The sequence below is a fragment of the Esox lucius genome, chromosome 3 (genome assembly GCF_011004845.1).
Source record: "Esox lucius isolate fEsoLuc1 chromosome 3, fEsoLuc1.pri, whole genome shotgun sequence".
Taxonomy (NCBI): domain Eukaryota; kingdom Metazoa; phylum Chordata; class Actinopteri; order Esociformes; family Esocidae; genus Esox; species Esox lucius.
The window spans coordinates 12,280,865-12,296,835 of NC_047571.1; positions in this window are offsets into that span (position 1 = coordinate 12,280,865).

Consider the following 15,971-nt stretch of genomic DNA (forward strand, 5'->3'; position numbering starts at 1 on the left):
GGCTAAATCCAGAGTCTATTTGATCTTAGACTTGGTCAGAAATATGACCAGGTGGACAAGTACAGGGACAGCAACGGGCCACCCAAACCAGGTAATCCGCAGGTGTGGACCAGGACCTCATCTCCTCCTAAAATGTAAAACTGGAGGAGACTGAGAAAAGTTAATAGTGCATTCCTCATATCCCCCAGCACAATAATATAGCAGCGTAACACCTTGGAACTGAGACGGGGGGGTCCGGTGACACTGTGGCCCTACCCGGGGGAGGCCCCGGACAGTTACCCGCATTTTATTATAAGATTAATTTGGCAGAACACATAAGAACAACTGAGACAAACCATTTTGATGTGAAGACAGCTGTATTCCTTTGACCAATGTTAACACATATTGAATCCCTGATGCATGAATTATAACTTCAGAATAATTAGATTTGACCTAATGTGAATTGACAATATCTATAAACAATATCGTCTAAAATCTGATTTTCTCTTCCTTTTATGCTTTGGTATGCTCATACAGTAGCACAAAGTGTGACAATACACATTTTACAGCCATTTTTAATTACCTTTGTATTAATTGAATCTATATGGAGTGCGTCAAAGTATTGGGTCCCAGATGATAGAATTAGGAAATGCAAATTTGTTATATAATCATATTTTTCTCTCAATCAAGCCCTTTCTATTTAAAAGAAAAGAATGAATCTCTGATCAGAGAGAGAAAAGGTGACTCAGGAAGAAATGAATATGACCATTTGTAGAAGGAAGGTTATTCTCGCAGACAGAGCAATGCTAAATTAATTTGACCTGTGGTTCAAAGTTACAATGTCCGTGATAAATATGATTAAAACATGTTTTGAAAGTAAATCCCTATTTCCACTATAGCTCCATGTCATAGAATGACAGCGGGGATAAATTATCTGGCTACAATCCAAACATTTATGTTTCAAAATTACACCTTTAGGGGTCCTTCAAAATTTATCTGTAGGGGAAATCCTTATTAAGTTTTGATCAGTCCTTTAAGTTTAGTTTTAATTTGAAGAATGTCTAAATGTTGTTTGTACAACCCTCTGACTGTCTGATGATAAATGAAAATGTTTTGTAGACGGATAAAGAACTGAGTTTTTGGTAAGAGCAATGCTACAATTCCAAGTGGAAAGAGGGACACTGAATAAATCTGAAAAGGAACAGTGGTCAAATTTCTCATGGACCCAGATGTTCCTATAGCCTTCTAACCCTCATTATATTACTAACACTCTTAAGTGGTAGCACATGTCTTTCATTGATTCTTTCAGCCAATTGCCCAATTTAGGAACTTTTAAGAGGTCATAAGGTTATTTAGGTGTCTCACACAAATGAGTCTATAATTACAACGATTGAACTTAAAGCTGAACCAATTAATCTTAATGGGGCTCTTGCACATTTATTATTCTGCATTGATTACTATGGCATGTTAACTTGAGAAAGAAGCCATCATCCCTTCAAGGATACATGTTGAATTTGCTTTAACACAGGCCATCCTATAGGGAACAGTTCTGATCTGGCAACTCTTATACAGGCCACCACACTGATCTGGCAAACTTGACAGGTCAGGGCAAATTACGGGATCTTTGGACCTGGAATCCTATGGCTTTACACCCTGATACTCTAGACTCTAGAGGAGGCATTCCCATCTGATGAAGATCCATAATATAAATTTCACAAAACATTAGGGCCTCAAACTGACATCTAATGAGAGATTGCTTCATGCTTTCTTCTCAACAGACATGAGCCTGATTTAATCCACTGATGGGTCTGTGTACCTAACAATATCCTAGATTAATTAATTGTATCAGATGAAGTTGGCGGCATTGTGTTAATTTAATAGTCCTCAATAAACCTGCCATGTCTGAACATCTGCTACACAATGGCTGGGCCAAGTTTGTGCTGCTTTTTCTCATTTAGTAAAATGCTACACACAGTTATGCATACAGAAGCCCTGGTTTTCGTTTGGCCCAATAAGCTGTGTCTTTGACTTAACATTAACCTTTATCCTGTGAGGGAATGCATGTTTGCCCCAATATGGCCATCAAGCTGTGAAGAGCCACGTCTTCCTCTTTGTCCCTGGTCGATACCCGTGTGTGATTCCTCCATTGTACCAAACAGAGACAGGAGACCTGAAGCAGAACAAGGACACAGTGGCTCTTACTCTGCCACATCCTTGTTTGACACAATGACAGGGAAATTGAATCATTCACAAGAAACCTGTCCCAATTCAAGGATTACAGGGTTTTATTCATTCAATGGGGAATTTGTTTGGCTGCTTAAAGAATTGGAATGTGCCCTGCCTTCTGTGGGTGGAGGTCCGGTCCTTGTAATGATCTGGGTGGTCTGAAACAGATTTAGAATAAACTGTCCATAAAATGTTTGTATATGGAGTGGAATTCTAATTGATAATGTTATGTTTTATGAAATTGTACTCTGACCTAAATCCCTTCTAGTACCTACAGCACTCTAAGGCTTTCGATGGGTCTGTCCATCTGGTGGCTATTTTCATACACAGAGAAACTAATTCAAAAACATTTTTACAGAGCTGGCACAGACTTAACAAATGGTTACACGATAGAGCTCATTTTGAAGAGAATTGAGAGAAATAATCAAGGTATATATTTTAAGATTATTCAAGAATGATCATGTTGCACTGGGAAGATAAAAGCAAATGCAAGCAAGTCATACGTTTGTGGATGGACACATAATCCATAAAAAAATGCTAAATATGGATTGAATATCATTTATGTTGAGGAAAATGTACATAACTAACTTCAAAATGCAGGTCAGATAGAAATTGCAGTTTACTCCCATCACATCCGCCGTTCAAAAAAATCCTCAGTTCTTAGATAAATAAACAGAACTTCCAATGTTGTCTGACAACAACATATAGGCGGTTTTAATTCGGTTTGCTTGAAGTCTGCAGCCGATTTCCTATTTTAAGCAACAGGAATACAAAGCTCTCCCGATACATTTGGAAAGACAACTGCAATAGGCCACTTTTGTCTGTTTGGGTCTACCATACATTTCACCTGAGCTTCTGTAAACTCTGATTAATAAGTGAATGGTAAAATGTTTTCACCCTAGAGTTCACTTGAATGAGGACTGTCATTGGTTCTTTTAAAGAGAACTATATGTGGAAAGACCCTAAAATTACTTTTTCCCCCCACATACTGGATCATGTACAACTACAGTTAACATGTGTTTTAATTATACAAAATCTGCCAATACAAAATCTACCAATTATGTAATTAATTGATAACTACAATTCAGATCTTAAATATGCTCTGAATCTACACAGGAAGCTGTTTGGTGTGTATTGTCCAACAGGTTATTACGCTAGGGAAAATCTTTAAGTGTACTCACTTAAATCCACGTTTTCTTTGTCAGGAGACAATATATTAGGTTACAGTACATGTAAGGGTCAAGGTGTATATCTTGTGTAATCTTTACTTAATATAACCTTAATTAAGGCAATTTACATGGTCATCTTATGCTCAGTTTATTCTTAGGATGTGGTAATGGTTCATGAAAGCAACCTGTCCTAGGTCCTACCACTGTCCTTGTTTCACTAGCATTTTAAACCTATCCATACATATTTGGTCATTGTCTCTCAGGATCAATATACAGTATTAATCACTTTTTGTTGTCAGAATATTAAACTAATATTATATCCTGAAAACAATATAGCTTACTTATACACACCCTAATAATGTACATGTATGTACTCTAAAAATAAGTGATAAAATGATTCTTCTTTTGAAGACCTGCTCAGCATAGAGTTTAATAAAGTTGAACTGACGAACATGTAATGTTTCAAGCTATTGTATTGTGCTACATCAGGAAAAATAAATCTGTTAATACGAAGGTCTCCAAACAGCTGACGTGAGTTAAGAAGAATGTGTCACAAACAACTTATTAAGCATGTGAATTGTCCCTGCAGTATCTCTAGGGCCTTTATGTAAAAGTTGAATATCCTGTTAAAAAATGTATCATATGACGCAACCACATTGTCCACAAGCGTTCTATAAAGACAGGAAGAAAGAAAGAAAGAAAAGAACTGAAGAGAGAAAGAGAGGAAGACAGAGAGAAAACCAGATTGAAGGAGATATTTGGAAAGCTCACAGATCCTTTTCTGCAGAGAGACATCCCTCCCAGTTACCAGAAGTTTGTTTATTTAGTTGGATGTGTAGTAGTGAAGCAATTGGTGAGGCTTGTTTTACTGGAAGTAGTTACTGGTTAAAGTCTTTGACAATGCTTCATGACCTGAAAAAGACTCCCTTCTACTCCCACACCATCTCATATAGAGTTCCAAAGGATTTACTCACGCTTTTCTAGTAAATCATTCTTAATCCCCACTGATATGGAAATGGGAACTGTTTTTTTTTTCCAGTTTATTGCGATTGGGAGAGTAGGTACCAGTGAACTCCGGCAGTTGACCTCTTGACCTTTCACTCCCCAACTGTACATACTTTCCTCATCAACATGCTTTCAGAATATGTCAGAGCATCATTAATGCAATAAGAGGATGAGGAGACTGTTAATGTTATAACCCAGGAAGAATGCCATGTCAGCTAAATGCCACGTGTAGCTGAATCTCAGTTCTGTCAGAAAAATCTAGAAATCTACTGTTGCATTTTTGACCATGTAGACACTGCAAAGGTCAAGCAGCATTGGCTGGCATAAAAGCCTAAGAAAATCTGTTACTGTGAAAAGTAAGATGATAGTACCATCAGATAGTCAATGCATTTTACTGTACCTACATGAATGACTTGAAATTGAAAGTTAAGTCTTAAAGTTTTTTACAATTGCTAACAAGTGTTTACCTATACATAAGATACTTTTTCTAAACTCTAAACACAGTAACAAACATACATCCCACAATTATAGTAGTGTTCTGCTCAAAACCACATTCTGTTTAACAAGTCTATATTTCAAAATGCAAAAAAACATTCTCAACTTAAACTATTTATTTTAAAACATGACAAACCTGACTCCATATCTAATCATTATTGTAAAAACACTAGCACATATGATCATATAGTCAATCATAGCACAACTGATTTCAAAATACATATCAGTAGATGGCATTACAAAAACTGCATTACTTGTGTCAGTCCTACTTGCACAAAAGACAATATGGAATCCATTGTTTCTTGTAAATCTGTTTCCTTTAACTGTAAACCACTCAAAATGTCTTGGTTGTGTGTTGAATGTGTGCATTTTGGCAACGCACTGTCTGAAAGTGAATGAGTCAATCTTTATAGAATTTTCAGTAGAAAAAACATTATGACAGAAATTTGTGTTAGAGACAGAATTGCTGCAGTAAAAGCTTTATTAGAACATGAAATTCATGCCAATGATAAACAAAAAATCCAAAAAACATGGTTCCAAATCTGTAAAAATAAAACACAATTACTGTAAAAAAGAAGGGAAAAGAACACAAACACACAAAGTCCTGTTCTAATCTACACAATCTTCAGCATTTGGCCACAGCCATACAAAAAAAAAATATTATTTAGAAGGTAGATTCTGCCATAGACAGACAACCAGATACCAAGTGACACATTGGTAAACCAGAATATTTTGTAAATAAAATAATGATGGTACAACACACTAGATTAACTGAAAAACGGAAGAAATATTTATCTATATACAGCTCTGGAAAAAAATAAGAGACCATTGCAACCAAAAAAGTTGAAAAGTAAAGTTTTGAGTAAGGAACAGAAGCGTTCAATTTGCAGTGGTCTCTTAATTTTAACCCTTCTGTTCCTCACTCAAAACCTTCCTTTTCGACTTTTTTGGAAAGGAAAGAAAAAGGTGCAGTTGTCTCTTAATTTTTTATGGAGATGTATATTAATATTAATTAATATTTTAACCCTAACATTTTAAAATACACAGAGTACACGAATTAAGCACTGGACAACTACACTCACCTAAAGGATTATTAGGAACACCATATTAATACTGTGTTTGACACCCTTTCGCCTTCAGAACTGCCTTAATTCTACGTGGCATTGATTCAACAAAGTGCTGAAAGCATTCTTTAGAAATGTTGGCCCATATTGATAGGATAGCATCTTGCAGTTGATGGAGATTTGTGGGATGCACATCCAGGGCACGAAGCTCCCGTTCCACCACATCCCAAAGATGCTCTATTGGGTTGAGATCTGGTGACTGTGGGGGCCATTTCAGTACAGTGAACTCATTGTCATGTTCAAGAAACCAATTTGAAATGATTCGAGCTTTGTGACATGGTGCATTATCCTGCTGGAAGTAGCCATCAGAGGATGGGTACATGGTGGTCATAAAGGGATGGACATGGTCAGAAACAATGCTCAGGTAGGCTGTGGCATTTAAACAATGCCCAGTTGGCACTAAGGGGCCTAAAGTGTGCCAAGAAAACATCCCCCACACCATTACACCACCACCACCAGCCTGCACAGTGGTAACAAGGCATGATGGATCCATGTTCTCATTCTGTTTACGCCAAATTCTGACTCTACCATCTGAATGTCTCAACAGAAATCGAGACACATCAGACCGGGTAACATTCTTGCAGTCTTCAACTGTCCAATTTTGGTGAGCTTATTTTTCCTATTTGTAGTGAAGATGAGTGTTACCTGGTGGGGTCTTCTGCTGTTGTAGCCCATCCGCCTCAAGGTCTTCTATCAGCTTGAATCAGTCGGCCCATTCTCCTCTGACCTCTAGCATTAACAAGGCATTTTCGCCCACAGGACTGCCGCATACTGGATGTTTTTCCCTTTTCACACCATTCTTTGTAAACCCTAGAAATGGTTGTGCGTGAAAATCCCAGTAACTGAGCAGATTGTGAAATACTCAAGACCGGCCCGTCTGGCACCAACAACCATGCCACGCTCAAAATTGCTTAAATCACCTTTCTTTCCCATTCTGACATTCAGTTTGGAATTCAGGAGATTGTCTTGACCAGGACCACACCCCTAAATTCATTGAAGCAACTGCCATGTGCTTGGTTGATTAGATAATTGCATTAATGAGAAATTGAACAGGTGTTCCTAATAATCCTTTAGGTGAGTGTATATATCCCTTTTTTTTGGTTTTCTCTTTGCGTTTGCTGCAGCATTTTGCCAGTTAAGCGCATATCAAAACACGCGAGGCCCAAAGGGATCCCGATAACATCCGAGGGCCCTGGATGCATTTCATTTGGCAGCCATTCTATTTACAGTCATCCAAACCTCACAGGGCCTTGTTCTAGCAGTATCCCCCCTAGAGCATTAATGCAGTGATTTAGAGAGAAAAGCAGAAAAAATATATAAAGTAGTTGGATGCCAAATATGTAGGCACAAGAGAGGAAAATCATGTGGTTCTTGTAACTCTTGTTGTTCCTGGCTCAACTGAATCAAAACCAAATATAACCATGGCTATGCTAGATATCCTTGTTGTTAGCAGTCACTTCCCATCTTCTTCGGTTTAAACCTTAAGATGTTGGAAAGTTTTCGCCTCACATGGATAAAATGGGACTTGGCTGACACTGAAAAGACAGTAATTAGAGCTTAGAAAGAGACAGAACTTATAAAAATGACTTCCATCAGCACAATGGGGAAAAAAAGGAACTGTGTTGTAAAAAGTAAATTATATCTGATTCCTAAAAACATTTACATAATTGAGTAGGCATAGTAAAAAAATAAACCTGCCAGTTCCATTTCTCAATGTAATTATCAGATGCTCAGCAGACCAATCACTGCCAAGCGTAAGTCTTGGGAGAGACTGATTAATTATCCTTTTTCGGAAACAGATTGGCTACAGATCCAGCTTTTCTCTGACCTTTACTCCCTGTTGCTGTGGATCGAAAAGCTTCTGCACATGTGGTTCTTGTCTCCACCTCTGTTCACTTTTCTTTGTTATCTGCTTCGCTTCTTTCTTTGCCAGATGACTCAAACTGTCCTGTTGTTGCAAAATGTTTCAGTCTGATACTCTTCCATCACAGCCTCCATCACAGTGGAGTTTGTAAAACAAACAAACAAGTCAGTGGTATAATTTCAAACTTATTTTCAGAGTATCAAAGCCAAACACACAAAACTCATCTGGTTTTGGGACAAATTGGACAGTTCTTGTGACCAGGTGTCTATGAGGTGTTTCGATCCATACATTCAAAAATAAATATACACATTTTGACTTGTAATTTATGCTGTAATTTAGAAAAGTAGGCTATCAGAAAGCAATGCACTTGCAGTATGTACATTATATCTATCATTTTCAGATATTAATTGCGGGATTGTTATGGTAGTTTTTTCCCACTAAAATATGCAGATTTTTTTTATGATCAACATAAAACAACTCCAAAGTATTCAAAATGAATTACATATAGAACAGAAAATAATTGATTGCATAAGTATTCACCCCCTTTGCTATGACACATCTGAATGAGCTGTGGTGCAACCAACTGTCTTTAGATTTTACGAAATTGGTTGAATGGAGTCCATCTGTGAGCAATTAAGGCTATATACATGATTTCTGGTTAAAACCACGTGTCCCCGGAAGTTCCATAATTAGTTTGTATAATTCCTATGAAAAAATACATAAAAATGAGGAAGAAACACTCAAGACAAATCCGAAAAAAAGTTCTTCAAAAGCACCAAGCAAGGGTAGGATACAGAACATTTTGTCATGGAGTAGGCCTATACTCCAGCGCACCCAGTTGTAGAGTAACTGATTACATTGAGCACAAAAAAAACTGCGACGGTAATCGGTTACGTTCCCAGCTAAAATATTGTAATCGGATGACAGATGTTCAGAAAAAATATATGATTACTTTGTTTTTTTATTATATATTTAATGTTTTACAGTGTTGTTATTTAAACGCAAATAACAGTTGGCACCAGTTGTTTTGGAAAAGGTGGGCGCGCATAACCAGATTAGTGACCAACGAAGCCCTAGTTACATTTTCTTCATCTTTACATGGAAAGTATTCGATAATTTTAGCTGACCCATATAAAATGTAATTGTATTTACTATTGACGCAGCTTTCTCAGGACAATGATAGGCGATACCTGATGTTTTATCTTTTTCAGATAGGCGTTGATGTTTAGAAGATTGGGAAACTATTTGTCAAATAGCTGTAACATGGCACTGCCTTCTAGATACAACATTGTATGGAATTTATAACGATGTTTGAGGAGGAAAGGTGTGTTGGGAAGCACTCTGCCAAAGGATGATTATATGCATTTGATGCAGCCACCTCACCTCCATACAGGTAGGCCATGTGATTCTGCTTGCTTTGGATATCAGTAAGTGCGAAATCATTGGCTGCTGACAACAATTACTTTAATCTATGAGTGCAGGGATAATCAAATAATTTCTGTAATTTGCGTTTTGAAAGTCCATCAGTGGTAGTCCTAATAATGGCAGATTGCGAAGGTAAAACGTTATTGTGTGCTGGTGTTCGCGATTGCAAACATGCATTCGGGTGCCTGAGGTTTCTGCAACGTTGTGACAGTGTTGGTGGTTGTGGAGCAAGACTACTGTACATTTAGTGTATGTGCGAAAGGCTACACATTTGTTAGAGACATTTTCAAATAATTTATTTTTCAACAATGTATTGAAGCAAATAAAAACATGAATAAAACACACATACCAGAATAGGCTAACACATCCTTAATATTTTGGGTAATGGTTAGATGAAGTCAGATTCTAGAAGATCAAGGGTTATTGGATTAATCGGAATGACTTTAGTGTATAATGTAGAGATGTAGCCAAATCTTACTGAAATTTAAAGCAATGATTTTGATACCCTTTCAAAAAGGCACTGTAACCCATAAGGTATAATGCAAATTCAGTTTTTGGCCAGCTATGTAATCTCTGTCATTGATTGATCCCGCAAAGGGTGTTCAATTGGTTATATTCCTATTTGTTTTCTAATGCCTCTTAATATCAAAGTAATCTAAATGTAATTCAAAGTAAGTCAGATTGTGTTACTTAGTTACGCTACTGATTACAAATGTGGACAGGTAATTTGTAACTGTAACAGATTAAATTTAAAACATAACCTATCCAACTCTGGGTGCACAGTAAAGCAGATGAATAAGAAATGGATAGAACATCATAAAACTGTGGATATGTCTAGAAAAGCACGTCCTCAGAAACTGGGCACGGGCACTTGTCAGGGAGGCCACAAATTGCCCAATGTCAACTCTAGAGGAGTTATTCTGTGCCTCAGCTTAGCTGGGAGACTCTGGGAATGCTGCAACACCAGCATGAGTGCTTCACAAAAGTGGCCTTTAAACAGTTGCCAAAAGAAAACTCACATCAAATTTCAGCTAGTTTGCCAGAGGATATTTGGGAGAATACAGAATGTGCATATGTGGAAAGAGGTGAAAGTTGCTGTTCATTTAAGGTCCCCATCCAACTTGACGGAGATTAAGCAATATTGCAAAGATGAATGGGCAAATATTGCTGTGTCCAGAAAAAGCTGATAGAGTCTTATCCAAATAACCTTATGGTTATAATTGCTACCAAATATGTCGCTATCAAATATTGAATAAAGGTGATGAATACATCTGCAATCAAAAATGCTCAGTTTTGTAAATATTGTAAACAATCTGTAATTGCATTATTCACATTATGAAGTTTTCAGTGGCATTACTCCACATTTCCCCTCCATCTGCTTAAATCCATTTGTATTTCTTGTAACAGTAATAGGAGGAAAAGTCCAAGGGGGTGAATACTTTTGAGAGCCACTGTATTATTACACCGTTTAACAATAACTTTTGTTGTTAGTCATGCTTTCTGAAAGCAAACAATGAATTTATTACTTATCGCATCACAGTTGTGCCAGTGCATAGACAACTCGGCTATAATAGTCATAGCTTCTAATTATAAGTGCTGGCTAATTATACTAATGCTTTGCCTAAATAACTATGAAGTACTTCTGGGCATGAATGATGCATGCATTATTATAGTTTGGTGTTAACTATACTTTTTGGAAGCAAGTACGAGGAACAATGAGTCATCTGGTAAACAGCCTGTCCATACAGCTTATAAACTTAGGGTTGATTTTTAAATGTCCGGTCCAGGAATGTCCGAAAGCTAGGCATATGTGCATCATCTCTGCAATCCATTGTGATAGGTTCACCTAAATGAGCAAAAGAGCGTTGTGTGTAATAAATGCTGCTTCCACATTTCTGCACCATTCATTCTAAGCCACCCTATATAATTCAATAGAAACCACCAGGTCCATTGCAGGGAAGAAATGTATCAGCTTGGTTGCAACCATTCCATATACATACCTTTAATACATAAAATAGACTGCATATAATTCAGGGCATGGTCAAATTACCGGTGTTTGGGACCGTGTGTAAAATGGGTATTACTGTCAAACTCTAATTACTGGCGGCTGCAGAGCGGCTGGAGGTAAAACTTTGAATATCAATCATGCACTTTTTTGTCAACATGATGTGGTAACCTGCTGCTCGCACCTGATGATTGCAAACCTTCGTAAAGCAGGGTCAGACAATTAGTCATTGTAGTCTAGTGTTCTTTTTCAGCAATGCAAGCTAGAATAAGAAAGTGTCATAATCAAAACGTGTTTTGCCCTAATGGCATTTGTGTAGAGGATGATGTCTACCTGCTAATCTACTCTACAAAGCCTATAAACATATAATCATTTTTGCAATGTTTAAAGGAACAATATGTATATTATATTTTTTTCTCCAATTTTATTTTGGGTGTATACAAAAGCACAAATTAACATACAGAAGCTGAACTGGCTTATGATTTCAAATAGAATCGCTGCAACATACCTTTCTTCCATTGGTGTGAAATATATTTAAAATATTAATAAGTCTTGTTTTTACAGTTGTTAGAAGGTGGTCGACCAAATGTGTGAAGTTCAGTTGGAAGCGGTCAAGTGGGGTGGATTGGTTTGAATGCGAACTCGAATATTGTTGCTCATATTCACCTAGCTTCCACTTCAACAATACATTCTAAACATTTCTCGTTGAAGTACATGAAGACATGCCACAGGACAGAATATAAACAAGGTGAATTAAAGTAATAACTAGACTGCAATAATGCCACTATATTGGTAATTGATCAGCACAACTTAGTCATTATTATTAAGTTGAGCGGGGGTCACCATTAGTGTCTCAGGGAAAAAGGTCACCACTGTTGTCTCGGGGGAAGCAAATCCATGTGTATCTGCTCCTCAACAACGCAGGAAGTGGAAAAGTTAATCTGACTGTCTTCATCTGCCTGTTATCCATCTTTTCACTAATGTGTTTATGTGAGAAGTTGCAAATTGAGGGAGGTATCTGGTCACATCGGAGCGAGAGAATGAACCCAAGGTTAACATTTTGAACTCAGAGTATACATTAGCAGTCTGCCGGCATTGAACCACGAGCTCCAATCCCTTTCACCACAATCTCACAGAATAGAATGGTGAAGCCAAGACTTTTTCTTTTTGGGTTCCGTTCAATCAAATGTCATTCTAGAACTGCCAAAGAGAGAGAAATACCTGGGGCAAATAATAGATGGTGGCATTCAATTAACCTTTAGAAATGTAAAGGGAAATTGTAAATGAAGAGTCCTCACTCGAACAAACTATATTGTACACGTCCACTACTCTGTTTTCTGAAGGAACACTTAAGTATTTGTCATACTACCAGTCAACCATGAATCTGCAATACGATTCACCATGCCAAATGCCCTGTTTCTATTTGGTTAACACTAAGAAAATATATTTAAATGTCATTTTTTTGTTTACATTATCAATGATTTACTGAGAAATGAACTAAACTGCTAAAATGTGAGGCCATCGTTATAAATAATAATTTGGTCTAAATTCACTTGTCTGATAAAATACAGGCAAAAAAGAAAATTTTTGTTATTAACTAGTATAGAAATATTTATTTCCATTATTGGTTTGACATTTTAATGTTGTTGTACATCTGCAATTTCTTGATATTTTAATTGCACCATGTGGTTCCATATCTTTTCTGCAACAGTTTCCTGATTAAAGGTGATTTGCTTAAAGTTCAGCCCTTGCATCTATAAAGGAAATAGCAAAAACCATATGTTTACAACTTTACATAAATAGCCTTAGCATGTAAATAGATAACAGCTAGCTAGCTTGGAAATCTTGTTAAAGCAATATGAGGTTTGGAATTCCCATTTGTAAAATCAATCCTGCATGTGATATGTCTACAATCAAGTGAACATAACCATTTTCTAGGATAGTTAAGCCAGACAGAGAGATGCTGTACTGTAGCTTACTACATTTAGCCATAACAGCTAATTAGATAACAGGTAACTAGTTTGGCAGTCTAGCTGCCAACAACATCGAAATATGTCTGTACTGAATTTAAAATACAATCTTTCTCCAACACATTTTAAGTAATAGGTACTACTGGATGCTAAAGCAGTTCCTTTTTGCCAGGCCTAAACCTAATGTTACTTGTTGTTAAATCAGCCATATCCTGTCAAATTCTGTTAGAGAATGGAAGTCTTGCGAGGCCACACCTCCAATCTCATCGGGCCTCCTTGGAGGTCTGGAAACATACCTATTAAAATTTTTTGCTGCTGACTTTCAGCGGCAAGATTTCTAGTGGATGTTAGTTTTCCAAAAATCTCTACTAGTTTGTTGAAGGCGGGTTCAGCGTGATTTCACTATTTCTTCGAAATGGATAGAACACATTTCTTGAAAATATTTAGTTCCTAGCAAATATGGAGGAAACATTTTATTAACTGTGCTCAATTCATAACACTGAGTCAATCTGCTTAAATGCTGTTCTGAAAAATTGCAGTTTTGGCGGGCCTTTCTACATGCTATCGTTCATTAGACAAACATCTTTTAGTTAATCTGAGGGTCATTCAGGGTTACTGGTCCTTTTATGTATCTTCTAAAGCAAGTGTGTAGTCTGGTCGCAATAACGACGATACCCCTTAAAAGGTATTGTTTCCTTCTCCAAGACTGATATGGTCCACCACAAATGGGATATACATCCACAGATTTTTATGGGGTTTTATTTGACAATTTTACTGCCATCTTCACTTAGCTAGCTACTGTTGCACTGAAGGCATTATTTTTGAGCACCTGCGTAAGCCCCTGCCAAGCAATTCATTTGTTTGGGTTAATGTGTTTTCAGACGTCCCCACCTCTTTGTCATGAAAATCCTAAAGGTATTCCCCAGGTCTAGGGACAAGCTAAGCCTGGTTTAAGAGGCTAAGAGAACAGTAACTTATGATGCATGAATATATATATTTTACAGTTTAATAAGTATCACTATACTCTTCTTGATACTGTTGACAAATTAATATAGAAAAGCAGTAAGCATTTTCCTAAAAACATAATTTCTTCTTGCTTCTAGCCAATATGAAGAATAAAAAAAGAATCTATAAACAATGAAAACAGGCTGCTAACTTGGCGAATGGCATTGTATTCACCAGTCAATTATGCAAGTATATTGTTTTCATCACATTATGCCCTCCTGATACCTCAGATTATAGTTTTAAACTATGTTATCCTGGGATTTCTGAATGGAATTAAACCTTAGTGTATTAAATTGATTACAGTTGCAAATGCTATTGCACATTTGGTATTCCTATAATCTGCCTGAATGTTGATACCTTAATCAGTGCAGATAGAGCTGTGTTTTTCAGGCTGGAGGATCCAAGACAGAGGACTGCAGTGCGGCAGACACACTCATATCTCCTACAGGCAGTGGTTTTAAGATTATTGAAAAATCGGTTATCTTTAATCTGGACAAGTAACCTACTGAAGTAAATTAGTAACACCAAAAAAGCACAACATTTGAAAATGTATGTTGAAAATAACAATATATTATTAGCAAATTTACTAAATTGCAATTACAATACATTAAAAGTGAAGAGAGGAAATTAATGTACAGCAGGAACCCAGTGTAAAATTAAGGTGGAATTCCAGAAATAATCAAACAATCCTTTTTTATTCCAATAACCACTTTTGGTATATCAAAGTAGTACTGTTTCAAAGAAGGTTCTGTGTATCACAACATAACCTCAGGAAGAACGGGTGCTAATGCCCATGAAATACTATCCAAGCGGCACTTAAACAGTCACTGAAGAGCCAATTTTAACCAAAAACTTGCACTGCCACAATGATTTGCATTTGCATGAAGTTAAACTTCACTAAATTTTCTTTCGACTCTTTTGCTCCCCAAATGGTCTTCCAAATGATCTTCTGCCCTAGTTCTTACTTACTATTTGGCAAATAAACAGGAGGATGTTTTCTTGGTCAGTGCTAGTGTCTAGTGTATTTTGGGTGTAAGAGTACAGAATCTCCTGAGTTCAGTGCTACCGTGTGCTAATTTGGGTTTAGAAAAATATCTTGGAAGGCTTGAAGATAGTTATGGGAAACTCTGCCCCTTGAGTATATGAATACTCAAATGGACACTTTTGAGAAGCAAAAAATATCTGAAAAAAAATAATGAAAGAATAATGAATCACAGTGAGCGACTTTTGTGGATTTTATTCTTTCATTTAAAATATACAGACAAATATAAACACACAGACCTGCTTCAATGACATCTGCTTTGTCAGTCTAACAGTTTTTGAACTTCCCCAGAAATCTTGGAGCCATCATTCTTCCAAAATGGTTTTGATGAACAGTAGGCACAGCTTTCAGATTCTACTAGCCTCTTAAGTTTTGTTTGTTGTGAGAAGAATGCTGGCAGCAGCAACCTCCGGGTGTGGTGGTCTCGGACTGTAGGATTTTCAAAGCCGCCACGACAGGCTTCATTACAGTGCAGTACTCACTCAAAAAGCTATTTCTGTAAGTCTCAGACTGTAAAACATAACCACATATTAATACCTGTTAAAACTGTTACACGTGTGTAGCTATGAAATGTTATCCGCATTTTCACCTTGAATTCTTCACCCACATTTCTTGATCCTTAGATCAACTGCAGCCAAGTTTGACCACCCGGTTTTGTTGCA